A 15,812-nucleotide genomic window follows, 5' to 3' on the forward strand; every position below is an offset into this window, starting at 1 on the left:
CTTACCCGGCAGGTACTGGCGGAATTGAACCCTCCCTTTAAAATGTACCCGGGGAGGCGCATGCGCGAAGCTCCACGAACAGGACGCACCTGATGTGAGCTCCGCTCCGGCAGCACTGATCAAGCCGTATTAGCGCTGTTTTACACAGCTCCTTCACAGCCAAAAAAGTTCACTAATGTGCAGTATGACCCGGACCAACAAGTCAAAGCCTCGGGGACCGGCCACACCGGCTCCTTCGCAAACTATACCGGAGATCTTCCGAACCACGAGGCAATCCATCATGGCCGACCCGGCTGCAGCTCAGGTCAGTGAGAGTTTGTCATCGGCAGACACATCCTTACCGCCCTCGCCTTCAGCGATTGTTACCCACACTGACACTGATGAGTTATTCAGAAATATTGCGGCATTGTTCCGCACGGAGCTAACACAGGCAGTAGCGGAGTTTTCCCACCAAATACATGAAGTGGGGCAACGAGTATCTGATATAGAGAACTGGGCAGATGACATGGCGGAGGCCCTGGAGACAGACCGCAGAGATATTGATACACACGCAGCACAGTTGGAGGCACTGGAGCTAAAATTAGAAGATCTTGAGAATAGGTCCCGGAGAGGAAACCTACGTATCAGAGGCCTACCAGAAACCGTTACAGATTTGGAATCCAATCTCACCACGTTGTTTCGTACCCTCCTACCCCAAGCTGCCGCTGATTTATTTCGGATGGATAGGGTTCACAGAGCCCTGACGCGACCACGCAATCAGGATTTACCACGCGATGTGATTCTAAAATTCCACTATCCAGAGGTGAGAGATCGAATACTAATGGCGGCTCGAAGTCTAGCACCTCTACCGGGAATGTCACCCTCAGTCCACTTATATACGGACTTGGCACCCTCTACACTCCAACGACGAAGAGAAATGCGGGACGTTACTCAAGCTTTGCAGAAGGCCCAGATCCGGTACCGATGGGGATTCCCTTTTTCGCTTAATTTTCAGGTCGGCAACAGAACCTATGTGGTTAAATCGCCGGCGGAGGGTCGAGATGCCTTGCAGTCTGCTGGACTTCCATTGATCCCTATATCAGCCCTCCCGCCCAGACCCCAACGGCCGACCAGGATCTGGACAGCCGGACCGAGAATCTCCAACTCCACTGCGGGGATGCCTGATCCTCGGGGAATAGGAGGACATAATGTATAAGGGTCCTTGCTCGATATACAGATGAGTATCATGCCCTTTGGGGACCCGCATTGTGTCTTTATATTTGGCCTCATCTAGACGACCGTTGATATTTCTTGTTCCAAGGAACTTGCTGGCTAGATCCTGTCATCAGGCTTAGTGCTGCTGGCCACCATGCTGGCCTTCATGTTTGTGAGAATTGCTGTAGCAGAGGTGTGCACCCCAAGTGGTGCTACCTGTCTGCGGAATACTCCACGGAATAGTTGGACATTTGTCCATTGTTTTTTGTTTAACTTGTTTATTTCGCTCATTATGCCATGTACAAGCATATATGCCAAAAATATTAGTCACCTGCGTCTGTTACACTGTATGCCTAGAAATTTTCTGCTTGATGTATCTGCCGAGAATATGCCACTTCCTCCCTTGTATTATGTGTAGAGTACTAAGTTATAATGTGAGGGGATTCAACTCTCCGCAAAAAAGGAAAAAAGCTTTTCTCTCGTATTTTAAGCATAATCCTGATGTTATTTGTTTGCAGGAATCCCATTTCACACCTACATCTCATCCTAAATTCTTCCATCCCCAATACACTACATTTTACTCTGCTACATTTCCCCCTAAGTCACGAGGAGTGATCACCTTAATCAAGAACAGTCTCCCTATCCAGGTTACTGAGTCTATAGTAGATCCCCAGGGCAGATTTGTGATCATCCTAGGTCTATTATATGATAAAGTCATATGTATAGTGAATTCGTACGCTCCAAATGAAGACCCGCTTCACTTCTTCGACGGGTTACATGATACCTTACTCTCTCTACAATACCAGCATTTAATATGGAGTGGGGATTTTAATTTTGTGATGAACACTACATTAGACCGTTCCTCACCCGCTCCCTCTAGACGCACGCATATTCAGGCAGCTTTGATCAAAAAGATTATGGGGTCACTCTCTCTTGCTGATACGTGGAGAGAATATAATGGGGCGCAACGGGGCTATACATACTTTTCTCCGGCACATCGTTTATACACCCGGATTGACATGATCCTATCCTCATCAAACTCACTCCCCTCATTGGCCTACTCTAGACATATCCTATCAGCCTGGTCAGATCATGATATAGTACTAGCTGAATTCGACTTTTCTAAGCGAGGTGTCATGCCCTTTTCCTGGAGGCTCAATGAGTCACTCTTATCTAATCCTACTGTTCAGCAGCAGATTCAGACTGAACTTTCTCAATACTTTGTGGACAACTCCACTCCTGATGTTAACTCACATACTTTGTGGCTTGCTCATAAAGCATTTATAAGGGGCAGGATAATAGCAATGGCATCTCGATGTAAAAAAGAAAGGTCTCAGGCGCAAAATGCCCTTGAAGCCAAACTAGCCCGATTGGTAGCGGCCAATCAACGAAGTCCTTCTTTATATCTCATTCGCGCCATTAAAGACACTAAGCTCCAGATTGATATGATACTAACCAATAGGACAGAAAAAGCCCTTAGATGGACTCAATCTAAATATTATAAATGGGCCAATAAACCAGATAAACTTATGGCCCAACAACTTAAAGCTCGGCAGCGAATCAATCAGGTGTTTCGTATACAGTCACGCCCAGGGCAGGTCACCTCCAACCCGGACCGCATTCATGAGGTCTTCACCAGGTTCTACCAAACCCTATATGCTAACCCCTCCCCCCCCTCTGAGGCTGCGGTGAGGGATTTCCTGAACTCTGTCAACATCCCTCAACTTTCCAAAAACGATATTGAATTCTTGAATGCCGAGATATCGAATGATGAGGTAGAGGACACTATTAAGGAGTTGAAATTGGGGAAGGCCCCGGGACCTGATGGATTCACAGCTCTATATTATAAAAAATTCTCTCAGCAGTTAGTCCCGCATATAGTTACCTTTTGCTCAGACCTGATGAGGGGTCGGCCCATGCCCACGGAATTCCTCTCAGCCATGATCACAGTTATCCCCAAACCTAACAAGGACCCCTTGATGGCAGGTAATTACAGGCCGATATCATTGCTTAATCTAGACGCTAAAATATTCACCTCTATTCTGGCTAAACGGTTGAACAGGTTTATGTCCCAGTTAATCCATAGAGATCAAGTGGCATTTATCCCAGGAAGGGAAGCTCCTGATAATGTTAGGAAAATCCTCAATACTATACAGTCAGCCAACATTACTAAATCCAGGATGATCCTTTTGGCGCTAGACATAGAAAAGGCCTTTGATAGCCTTTCCTGGGAATACCTATTTAAAGTATTGGAAAGGGTAGGGATTGGGGGCCCCTTTCTCCAGGCTGTCAAGACAATATACCACAACCCAGAGGCTCACCTTAAACTACCAACTACCACACTCCATCCCATATACATAAGGAGAGGTACTAGACAGGGCTGTCCCCTCTCACCAGCTTTATTTGCACTCGCTATGGAACCATTAGCAGAACTTATTAGGTGTAATCCAAATATTACGGGGCAAAGAGTTGGTCACGGGGAGCAAAAAATAAGTCTCTTTGCTGATGATCTCATCCTCACGCTCACTAAACCCTTGACTTCTCTCCCAAATCTGATGGCGGCTCTTGGATCCTTCTCCGCAGTCTCGGGGTTACGTGTGAACCAATCTAAATCGGAGGCCCTGTATTGTAACGTTCCACCTTCCCTGCAAAAATTGATAGAAATAAATTTTGGTTTTCACACCCAAACGCATTACCTCCCTTACTTGGGCATAGCATTAACCTCCTCCCTCGATACAATGTACAAATACAATTATCCACAGGTATTTAAGACCATCAGGGCAGATATGGCAAAGTGGGCTAAATTACAAATCTCATGGGTGGGTAGAATCAATACGATCAAAATGGTGACCCTCCCTAGATTATTATATTTATTCAGAACTCTTCCTATCCCCCTCCAGAAGGGTGATCTACAACTCCTCCAGAAAGACATCTTTAAATTTATTTGGAATAATAAACGCCCTAGAATATCGACACGTGTCATGATGTACCATAAAAGAGTGGGAGGACTGTCGGTCCCCAATATACTACTCTACTATAAGGCGGCTAGGGTGGCCCAACTGTTACTAACGCATCTTCCACCAGATAGGGCACCGGTATGGGTCTCGTTGGAGGCGGTTCAAATTACACCATTTTCATGGGGCGCATTGATGTGGATGGTATCTCCCCTACCGACTACATTAAAGAGTATCTCCCTTCTCTCATATCACTCCCTCATTCTGTGGCGATCAGTTAGATTTCGACATGAGCTGCAATCCCGGTGCTCTCCGCTGCTTTCTGTGATTGGAAATCCGGGGTTCCCCTCGGGCCTTCAGAGCTCAAGCTATACTTGGTGGTGCTCTCAAACCCTAACAAAAGTTCATGACTTCAATAGGGCTGATCGTCTGATTTCATATGCACAATTCAATGAGACCCATGCCCCCCCTGCCCCAGAACACTATAGGGCTATACAGATATTTTCGTTTTTACGCAAACTACTACCTGCCCAAACTAAAATGACATACACCCCGCTGGAAAGAATATTAATCTTTTCACCCTCTCGACAGGGGCTGTTATCTATGGTATATAGTATTTTTAATACCCCTCACCCTGATACCAAATTACCGTATATGCTGAAGTGGGAGGAGGACATGGGGGCCGCGCTATCACCTGCACAATGGAGACAATGTTGTGACACTATCAGTAAGGGTAGCTGGCAGGTATCCCTGGTTGAGACATCCACGAAACTGTTACATAGAGCATACTACGTTCCGGCAAAACTTCACACCATATACCCATCGGTTTCGGCCGCATGTTTTAGAGGGTGTGACTCGGATGGAACTATGTACCATACATGGTGGTCGTGCCCACGAGTCTCAATTTTTTGGTCAGATATCTGTACTCTGATCTCTAATACCTGCCAGTTTACCGTTCCAAAAGGGCTCCCTACATGCTTGCTGGGAGCCATTCCTCCCAGAATACTGCACTCCAAATTTAAACTCGCCCAGTTTATACTTTTAGCGGCTCGAATTTACATAGCGTCCAAGTGGCGTACAGCTGACCTTGATATTTCTATGGTTATTAATAGAGTCAATCGTATAGCCATATTTGAAAAAATGGAGGCGGTGAGAACTGATTCACTCCACCTCTATCGTGCGGTATGGGACCCTTGGCTCTCCTCCTCTCACTCACCCGACTTCCAGTATACTATTACCCTGTAAAGTGGGATCCTACAAGGTGATACTGGGAGCGCTCTACAGTATTATGACTAATATATGTAATGATATGGCATAGTTGGTTGGTTTATATTTTGTTATTCCTATGTCCCTCCTATCCCTTACCCCCATGTAAATTCATTTAGGTTTTAAATAAGCACTTATTCCTATATCCTCCTGCGTGAGGATTGATTACATGCAATTGTACATCACATTTCTGTACCGACATATCAATAAATACCTTTTGAAACTAAAATGTACCCGGGACTCATCAATAGAAATACACTTCTCGGGGGTGTATGCTTGGGAAAACCGGGCACTGAAACGGTCTAATAGGGGTCTCCGTTTATACAAACGGTCAAAACTGGGGTCATCTCGGGGTGGGCACGGCTCATTATCAGTATAATGTGAGAAGCGAAGTATTGCCTCATTTATTTATTTTTTTAGGTTCCAGTTCAGTTCTGAAGTTGCTTTGAGGGGCCCATATATTAGAAACCCCTATCAAACACCCCATTTTAGAAACTAGACCCCTCAAAGTATTCACAACAGCATTTATAAAGTTTATGAACCCTTTAGGTGTTTCACAGAAATTTAGAGCAAAGTAGAGGTGAAATTTACTTTTTTTTTTTGTCAGAAAATCCTCTTTATACCATTTTTTTTATAACACAAAAGGATTTATCAGAGAAACGCAACTTAATACGTATTGCCCAGATTCTGCAGTTTTGAGAAATATCCCACATGTGGCCCTAGTGCGGTAATGGACTGAAGCACCGGCCTCCGAAGCAAAGGCGCACCTAGTGGATTTTGAGCCCTCTTTTTTATTAGGCACCATGTGCGGTTTGAAGAAGTCTTGTGGTGCCAAAACATTGGAAACCCCCCAAAAGTGACCCCAATTTGGAAACTAGACCCCTTGAGGAATCCATTGTAGTTTTCATGTCATGCATGCGGCTTTTTGATCAGTTTTTATTCTATTTTTAGGTGGCGTGGTGACTAAAAAACAGCAATTCTACTATTGTTTTTTTATTCTATTTTTTTTACAGCGTTCAACCGTGCGCTATAAATGACATATTCACTTTATTCTGCGGGGCGATACGATTACGGCGATACCAGATGTTTATAGTTTTTTTTTATGTCTTATGGCGTTTGCACAATAAAATACGTTTTGTAAAAAATCATTCATTTTTTGTGTTACCTTATTCTAAGCGCCAGAATTTTTTTCTTTTTCAATCAATAAAGCCGTGCGAGGACTTATTTTTTGCGTAACGAACTGTAGTTTCAATCAGGACCATTTTTTCGGTACATGCGACTTTTTGATCTCTTTTTATTCCATTTTTTGGGAGGTGAAGTGACCAAACAATTGTGATTCTGGTACGGTTTATTATTATTTTTTTTTTACGGCGTTCACCGTGCGGGATAAATAACAAAATAATTTTGTAGTTCAGGCCGTTACGGACGCGGCGATACCAATTATGTATAGTTTATTTGTTTGTTTATATATTTTTATTAATAATAAATGACTGATAAGGTAAAAAGGGGGATTTTTACTTTTAATACTTTTAAAACTTTTATTTTCTTATTTTTACACAACTTTTTTTTTACTTTATTACTTTGTCCCACTAGGGGACTTTAGGGCAGGAGGCCCTGATCGCTATTCTAATACACTGCACTACATGCGTAGTGCAGTGTATTAGAACTGTCAGCTACTCACTGACAGCAAGCATAGTGGGTCCTGAAGTTGTCAGGACCCACTAGGCTTCCGTCTATGGCATAGCCGGACGCCATTGTTTGGTGTCCGGTTGCCATAGTCACCATCGCCGGCCGCTATCGTGTAGCAGGCCGGCGATGGCGGATTAACCCCTAAGAAGCCGCGATCGCTATTGAACGCGGCTTCTGAGGGGTTAATCGGCGGGGGAGCTCCGCGATCGGTCCCGGCACATTGAGCAGTGATAGTCTGCTGTCGGAAACAGCAGCTATCACAGCTCATGAACGCGCCCCGCGCGAACGGCGCCGTGTTTACTCCATGACATACTATTATTTCATGGAGCGCGAACGATGCACTTACCATGACATAATAGTATGTCCTGGAGCGTTAAGGGGTTAATGTAAAACATAAAATTTTTTAGGAATTCATGATGGACAATTCTGTTCCTCATTCTGTTCCCCAAACACATCAATTCATTCAGTTGTGATTTCCAAACTGTCTAAAAGTTTGAATTGTTTCTTTGTTTCTGAAGCATGTTTCTGATACCTTAACCCCTTCCCGCACCTTGGCGTAACTGTACGTCCAGGTGAGCAGTAACTTCGCGCACCTGGGCGTACAGTTACGCCCGCGCTTTAACAGTTAACCGCCGCGCGGCGCTACACCGCAGCGGCGGTTAACTGTGCAGGGTGTCAGCCCTGCTCTCCCTGTTGCCGATCAGCAGCCTGTCGCCGCTGAAATCGGCAATTAACCCCTTCGATGCGGTGGTCGATTGCGATCACCACATCGAAGAGGTTTACAGCGGATCGGCAGCCCCCCACATGTATTTGCGGGGGCTGGCGATCCTTATCATGGCAACCAGAGGCCAGACAACCTCCGGGTTGCCATGTACGGAAGCCTCGGAGGATCAGCCTCCGGCCGGTCCTCCGATGCTTCCTGTCAGTGTGACTGTCACGTCACAATGACAGTTGGAATGCATTACACTACGTGTGTAGTGTAATGTATTCCAGCAGCGATCAGAGCTGCAAGTCTAAGTGTCCCCTAGTGGGACAAGTGAAAAAAGTAAAAAAAGATAATAAAAATGTTTTTAAAAAGTGTCAAAATAAAAGTTAGAAGTGACATAAACAAAGAATGCTTTTTTTCCTATAATAACTCTTTTATTATAGGAAAAAAATTAACATGTTAAAAAAAGTACACATATTTGGTATCGCCGCGTTCGTAACGACCCCAACTATAAAACTGTAATATTATTTTTCCCGCACGGTGAACACCGCGAAAAAAATAAACGAAAAACAGTGCCCGAATCACAATTTTTTGGTTACCAACCCTCCCAAAATATACAATAAAAAGTGATCAAAAAGTCGCATGTACGCCAAAATGGTACCAATACAAACTTCATCCCGCAAAAAACAAGCCCTTACACCGCTTTTTTGACTGAAAAATAAAAACGTTATGGCTCTCAGAATATGGTGACACAAAAAATAATTTATTTTATAAATAAGTGATTTTATTGCACAAACGCTGCAAAACATAAAAAAATTATATACATCTGGTATCGCCGTAATCGTATCGACCCGCAGAATAAAGTATAATGGTCATTTATAGCCCAGGGTGAAGGCCATAAAAAAACTAATAAAAAACATTGTCAGAATTTATGGTTTTTGGTCACCTTGTTTGCCAAAAAATGGAATAAAACGTGATCAAAAAAATTTCTAGTACCTAAAATGGTACCAATGAAAACTACAGATTGTCCCGCAACGAATAAACCCTCACACAGCTCCGGTGGAGAAAAAATAAAAAAATTCTGGCTCCCAGAATATGGCCATGCAAAATGTGCAGTGTCCAAAAGCGGATAAGATCGGGCGCCATTTATCAGTGCGACACCGGCCACATATCTGCGGATTATTATTTATTTACTGCATTATTATACCCTCTTATTATGCCCTGATGTACCCCGCACAGATAACAAGTACCCTGATGTACCCCGCACAGATAACATATGCCCCCACATTATAAACTGAAACACCAGTAAAACCCCAAACAGAACAACTACCAAGCTACATCTGCGCCCCAAAAGCCAAATGACGCTCCCTCCCTTCTGAGCCCTGCAGCGTGCCCAAACACCAGTTTACGTCCACAGATATGGCATCGCCATACCCGGGAGAACCCGGTTAATATTTTATGAGGTATTTGTCTTCAGTGGCACAAACTGGGCATAACATATAGTGCACTAAAATGGCATATGAGTGGAAAATTGTAATTTTCACTCCGCACCATGCGCTGCACATTAACCCCTTCGCGCACCACAACATAGCATGTCTTAGTGTGGGGGGTGATGTATGGAGCGTCTCACGTGAAAAATAAAGAATTTAAAACGGCAAAATCGCTGTTTTTTTGGTCACCTTCGCTCTACCTAAAAATGTAATAAAAAGTGCTCAAAAAGTTGTATGTACCAAAAAATGGTACCAATAAAAACGACCACTCGTCCCTCAATAAATAAGCCCTCATACCGCTCTATTGACTGAAAAATAAAAAAGTTGTGGCTCTTGGAACGCGGGGAGGAAAAAACTAAAAAGGAAAAGAAAAAAAATGGATCAGTCCAGAAAGGGTTAATTACTTTCTAATGAAAAACCATTTGTGACCACACGTGGGGTATAGCCGTACTCGGGAGAAATTGCTTTACAAATGTTGGGCAGCTTTTACCCCCTTTATCCTTTGTGAAATTGAAAAAAATGCAACATTTTAGTGGAAGAAATGTTGATATTCATTTTCATGGCCTAATTCTAATAAATCCTGCAATAGACTTGTGGGGTCTAAATGCCCACTATATCCCTAGATAGATTCTTTAAGTGGTGTAATTTCCACTTTTGGGGGGTTTCCACTGTTTTGGCCTCTAAGGGGCTTTGCAAATGCGACATGGCACCCAAAAACCATTTCAGCTAAATTTGAGCTCCAAAAGCAAAATAGCGCTCCTTCCCTTCTAAGCCTTGCTGTGGGTCCAAACAGCAGTTTATTACCACATATGGTATATTTCCGTAATCGGGAGAAATTGTTTTACAAATGTTGGGGTGCTTTTTATCCTTTATTCCTTGTAAAAATTAAAAATGGCTACCTTTTTTCAGAAAAAAAGTTGATTTTTACCTTTACAGAATAATTCCAATGAATTCAGCAAAATAACCAAAATGCTGTCAAAATGCTAACTTTACCCCTAGAAAAATTCCTTGATGAGTGTAGTTTCCAAAATGGGGTCACTTTCCATGGGTTTCCACTATTTTGTTCCCTCCAGGGCAATTCAAATGCGACACGGCACTGAAAACTGTTCCAGCAAAATCAGAATTTCAAAATCCAAATGGCACTCCTTCCCTTCTGAGTCTTGCTGTTGGTCCAAACAGCAGTTTATTACCACATATGGGGTATTGCTATAATCAGGAGAAATTGCTTTACATATGTTGGGGTGTTTTTTCTCTTTTATTCCTTGAAAAAATTACAAATTTCTACGTTTTTTCAGAAAAAAAGTAGATTTTCATCTTCACAAACTAATTCAAATAAATTTAGAAAAAAAACTGTGGGTTCAAAATGCTAATTATACCCCTAGATAAATTCCCTGAGGGGTGTAATTTCCAAAATGAGGTCACTTTTGGGCGTCTTTATTGTTTTGGCCCCACAAGACCTCTTCAAACCTGACATGGTACCTAAAATATATGCTAAAAAAAAGGAGGCCCCAAAATCCACCAGGTGCTCCTTTGCTTCTGAGGCCTGTGTTTCAGTAAATTAGCGCACTAGGGCCACATGTGGGATATTTCTAAAAACTGCAGAATCTGGGCAATAAAAAATAAGTTACATTTCTCGGGTAAAACCTTCTGTGGTATAGAAAAAAATGTATTACAAATTAATTTTGTAAAAAAAAAATGAAATTTGTAACTTTCACCTCTGCTTTGCTTTAATTCCTGTGAAACACCTAAAGGGTTAATACACTTTCTGAATGCTGTTTTAAATACTTTGAGGGGTGCAGTTTTCAAAATGGGGTGATTTATGGGGACTTTCTAATATATAAGGCCCTCAAAGCCACTTCAGAACTGAATTGGTGCTTGCAAAAATCGCCTTTTGAAATTTTCTTGAAAATATGAGAAATCGCTGCTAAAGTTCTAAGCCTTGTAACGTCCTAGAAAAATAAAAGAATGTTCAAAAAACGATGCCAACATAAAGTAGACATATGGGGGATGTTAACTAGTAGCTATTTTGTGTGATATTACTATCTGTTTTACAAGCAGATACATTTAAATTGAGAAAAATGCTAATTTTTGCACATTTTCTCCAAATCTTGGTGTTTTTCACGAATAAATATTGAATTTATCAACCAAATTTTTTCACTAACATAAAGTACAATATGTCACGAGAAAACAATCTCAGAATCGCTTGGATAGGTAAAAGCATTCCGGAGCTATTACCACATAAAGTGACACATGTCAGATTTGAAAAATCGGCTTCGTCCTGAAGGCCAAAACAGGCTCAGTCCTGAAGGGGTTAATGTAAATCATAACGTTTTTTAGGAATTCATGATGGACAATTCTGTTTCTCTCCAATCCACTAAAAACCTATTTAAATTTTGTGCCAATCTACTAATAAATAAGCAGCCAGTTCTAGAATTAGAGTTTTACACTTTTTTCAGGCTTCTCATTTGTAAGAGCAGCTCTTTCATTTTTCTGCAAATAAACCAATAAATTCGCAGCTAGTTCTGGAGTTATGTTTTTAAACTGTTATTTTGTCATGCTTCTCCTTTGTAAGACCAACTATAGGATAATGGAAGTATACGACTTGGGTGATTTCGAATAAAACCCACGACGTTGCATTAGCAAATATGTTGGCTTCATGCTCAGGGGTCGTGAGTTCAAACCAGGGGTCGTGAGTTCAATTCTCACTGGGGCCTTTATTGTTTGTGCCTAGAGTATCTAATAAGATAATTTCTTCATCACAGAAAATACTAAGATGTCGTCTCCTTTCAGATAATTGCTTGGCCTAAACTGAAAATATTCAGACATCATTGTTTCATTCAATCCATTGTATATGTCCAACGTTAACATTTAAAAAAAGTTTTAAACAGGAAATTATGCATGTTTGATCTCCCATGGAAAAATTTGGAAAAAAATCTTGCCTCTGCTCGTAATATTTTTTAGGAATTCATGATGGAGAATTCTGTTCCTCATTCTGTTCCCCAAACACATCAATTCATTCAGTTGTGATTTCCAAACTGTCTAAAAGTTTGATTTGTTTCTATGTTTCTGAAGCATGTTTCTGATACCTTAATGTAAAACATAAAATTTTTTAGGAATTCATGATGGACAATTCTGTTCCTCATTCTGTTCCCCAAACACATCAATTCATTCAGTTGTGATTTCCAAACTGTCTAAAAGTTTGAATTGTTTCTTTGTTTCTGAAGCATGTTTCTGATACCTTAATGTAAATCATAACGTTTTTTAGGAATTCATGATGGACAATTCTGTTTCTCTCCAATTCACTAAAAACCTATTTAAATTTTGTGCCAATCTACTAATAAATAAGCAGCCAGTTCTAGAATTAGAGTTTTACACTTTTTTCAGGCTTCTCATTTGTAAGAGCAGCTCTTTCATTTTTCTGCAAATAAACCAATAAATTCGCAGCTAGTTCTGTAGTTATGTTTTTAAACTGTTATTTTGTCATGCTTCTCCTTTGTAAGACCAACTATAGGATAATGGAAGTATACGACTTTGGTGATTTCGAATAAAACCCACGACGTTGCATTAGCAGATATGTTGGCTTCATAGCTCAGTGGTTAGAGCACTGGTCTTGTAAACCAGGGGTCGTGAGTTCAATTCTCACTGGGGCCTTTATTGTTTGTGCCTAGAGTATCTAATAAGATAATTTCTTCATCACAGAAAATACTAAGATGTCATTTCCTTTCAGATAATTGCTTGGCCTAAACTGAAAATATTCAGACATCATTGTTTCATTCAATCCATTGTATATGTCCAACGTTAACATTTAAAAAAAGTTTTAAACAGGAAATTATGCATGTTTGATCTCCCATGGAAAAATTTGGAAAAAAATCTTGCCTCTGCTCGTAATATTTTTTAGGAATTCATGATGGAGAATTCTGTTCCTCATTCTGTTCCCCAAACACATCAATTCATTCAGTTGTGATTTCCAAACTGTCTAAAAGTTTGATTTGTTTCTATGTTTCTGAAGCATGTTTCTGATACCTTAATGTAAAACATAAAATTTTTTAGGAATTCATGATGGACAATTCTGTTCCTCATTCTGTTCCCCAAACACATCAATTCATTCAGTTGTGATTTCCAAACTGTCTAAAAGTTTGAATTGTTTCTTTGTTTCTGAAGCATGTTTCTGATACCTTAATGTAAATCATAACGTTTTTTAGGAATTCATGATGGACAATTCTGTTTCTCTCCAATCCACTAAAAACCTATTTAAATTTTGTGCCAATCTACTAATAAATAAGCAGCCAGTTCTAGAATTAGAGTTTTACACTTTTTTCAGGCTTCTCATTTGTAAGAGCAGCTCTTTCATTTTTCTGCAAATAAACCAATAAATTCGCAGCTAGTTCTGTAGTTATGTTTTTAAACTGTTATTTTGTCATGCTTCTCCTTTGTAAGACCAACTATAGGATAATGGAAGTATACGACTTGGGTGATTTCGAATAAAACCCACGACGTTGCATTAGCAGATATGTTGGCTTCATAGCTCAGTGGTTAGAGCACTGGTCTTGTAAACCAGGGGTCGTGAGTTCAATTCTCACTGGGGCCTTTATTGTTTGTGCCTAGAGTATCTAATAAGATAATTTCTTCATCACAGAAAATACTAAGATGTCATTTCCTTTCAGATAATTGCTTGGCCTAAACTGAAAATATTCAGACATCATTGTTTCATTCAATCCATTGTATATGTCCAACGTTAACATTTAAAAAAAGTTTTAAACAGGAAATTATGCATGTTTGATCTCCCATGGAAAAATTTGGAAAAAAATCTTGCCTCTGCTCGTAATATTTTTTAGGAATTCATGATGGAGAATTCTGTTCCTCATTCTGTTCCCCAAACACATCAATTCATTCAGTTGTGATTTCCAAACTGTCTAAAAGTTTGATTTGTTTCTATGTTTCTGAAGCATGTTTCTGATACCTTAATGTAAAACATAAAATTTTTTAGGAATTCATGATGGACAATTCTGTTCCTCATTCTGTTCCCCAAACACATCAATTCATTCAGTTGTGATTTCCAAACTGTCTAAAAGTTTGAATTGTTTCTTTGTTTCTGAAGCATGTTTCTGATACCTTAATGTAAATCATAACGTTTTTTAGGAATTCATGATGGACAATTCTGTTTCTCTCCAATCCACTAAAAACCTATTTAAATTTTGTGCCAATCTACTAATAAATAAGCAGCCAGTTCTAGAATTAGAGTTTTACACTTTTTTCAGGCTTCTCATTTGTAAGAGCAGCTCTTTCATTTTTCTGCAAATAAACCAATAAATTCGCAGCTAGTTCTGGAGTTATGTTTTTAAACTGTTATTTTGTCATGCTTCTCCTTTGTAAGACCAACTATAGGATAATGGAAGTATACGACTTGGGTGATTTCGAATAAAACCCACGACGTTGCATTAGCAAATATGTTGGCTTCATAGCTCAGTGGTTAGAGCACTGGTCTTGTAAACCAGGGGTCGTGAGTTCAATTCTCACTGGGGCCTTTATTGTTTGTGCCTAGAGTATCTAATAAGATAATTTCTTCATCACAGAAAATACTAAGATGTCATTTCCTTTCAGATAATTGCTTGGCCTAAACTGAAAATATTCAGACATCATTGTTTCATTCAATCCATTGTATATGTCCAACGTTAACATTTAAAAAAAGTTTTAAACAGGAAATTATGCATGTTTGATCTCCCATGGAAAAATTTGGAAAAAAATCTTGCCTCTGCTCGTAATATTTTTTAGGAATTCATGATGGAGAATTCTGTTCCTCATTCTGTTCCCCAAACACATCAATTCATTCAGTTGTGATTTCCAAACTGTCTAAAAGTTTGATTTGTTTCTATGTTTCTGAAGCATGTTTCTGATACCTTAATGTAAAACATAAAATTTTTTAGGAATTCATGATGGACAATTCTGTTCCTCATTCTGTTCCCCAAACACATCAATTCATTCAGTTGTGATTTCCAAACTGTCTAAAAGTTTGAATTGTTTCTTTGTTTCTGAAGCATGTTTCTGATACCTTAATGTAAATCATAACGTTTTTTAGGAATTCATGATGGACAATTCTGTTTCTCTCCAATCCACTAAAAACCTATTTAAATTTTGTGCCAATCTACTAATAAATAAGCAGCCAGTTCTAGAATTAGAGTTTTACACTTTTTTCAGGCTTCACATTTGTAAGAGCAGCTCTTTCATTTTTCTGCAAATAAACCAATAAATTCGCAGCTAGTTCTGGAGTTATGTTTTTAAACTGTTATTTTGTCATGCTTCTCCTTTGTAAGACCAACTATAGGATAATGGAAGTATACGACTTGGGTGATTTCGAATAAAACCCACGACGTTGCATTAGCAGATATCTTGGCTTCATAGCTCAGTGGTTAGAGCACTGGTCTTGTAAACCAGGGGTCGTGTGTTCAATGCTCACTGGGGCCTTTATTGTTTGTGCCTAGAGTATCTAATAAGATAATTTCTTCATCACAGAAA

At 40.2% G+C, this 15,812-nt stretch overlaps 4 non-coding genes across 4 annotated transcripts; all 4 read left to right on the forward strand.

Annotated features, from left to right (window-relative positions):
* Positions 1-12,877: 12,877 nt before the first annotated feature.
* On the forward strand, positions 12,878-12,950 carry TRNAT-UGU (transfer RNA threonine (anticodon UGU)). The gene has a single exon. It is a non-coding gene; the product is annotated as a tRNA-Thr (tRNA).
* An 864-nt stretch (positions 12,951-13,814) lies between these two features.
* Positions 13,815-13,887, forward strand: TRNAT-UGU (transfer RNA threonine (anticodon UGU)). The gene has a single exon. It is a non-coding gene; the product is annotated as a tRNA-Thr (tRNA).
* An 864-nt stretch (positions 13,888-14,751) lies between these two features.
* On the forward strand, positions 14,752-14,824 carry TRNAT-UGU (transfer RNA threonine (anticodon UGU)). The gene has a single exon. It is a non-coding gene; the product is annotated as a tRNA-Thr (tRNA).
* An 864-nt stretch (positions 14,825-15,688) lies between these two features.
* Positions 15,689-15,761, forward strand: TRNAT-UGU (transfer RNA threonine (anticodon UGU)). The gene has a single exon. It is a non-coding gene; the product is annotated as a tRNA-Thr (tRNA).
* Positions 15,762-15,812: the final 51 nt, after the last annotated feature.

The sequence above is a fragment of the Rhinoderma darwinii genome, chromosome 1 (genome assembly GCF_050947455.1).
Source record: "Rhinoderma darwinii isolate aRhiDar2 chromosome 1, aRhiDar2.hap1, whole genome shotgun sequence".
NCBI classification, from domain to species: Eukaryota; Metazoa; Chordata; class Amphibia; order Anura; family Rhinodermatidae; genus Rhinoderma; species Rhinoderma darwinii.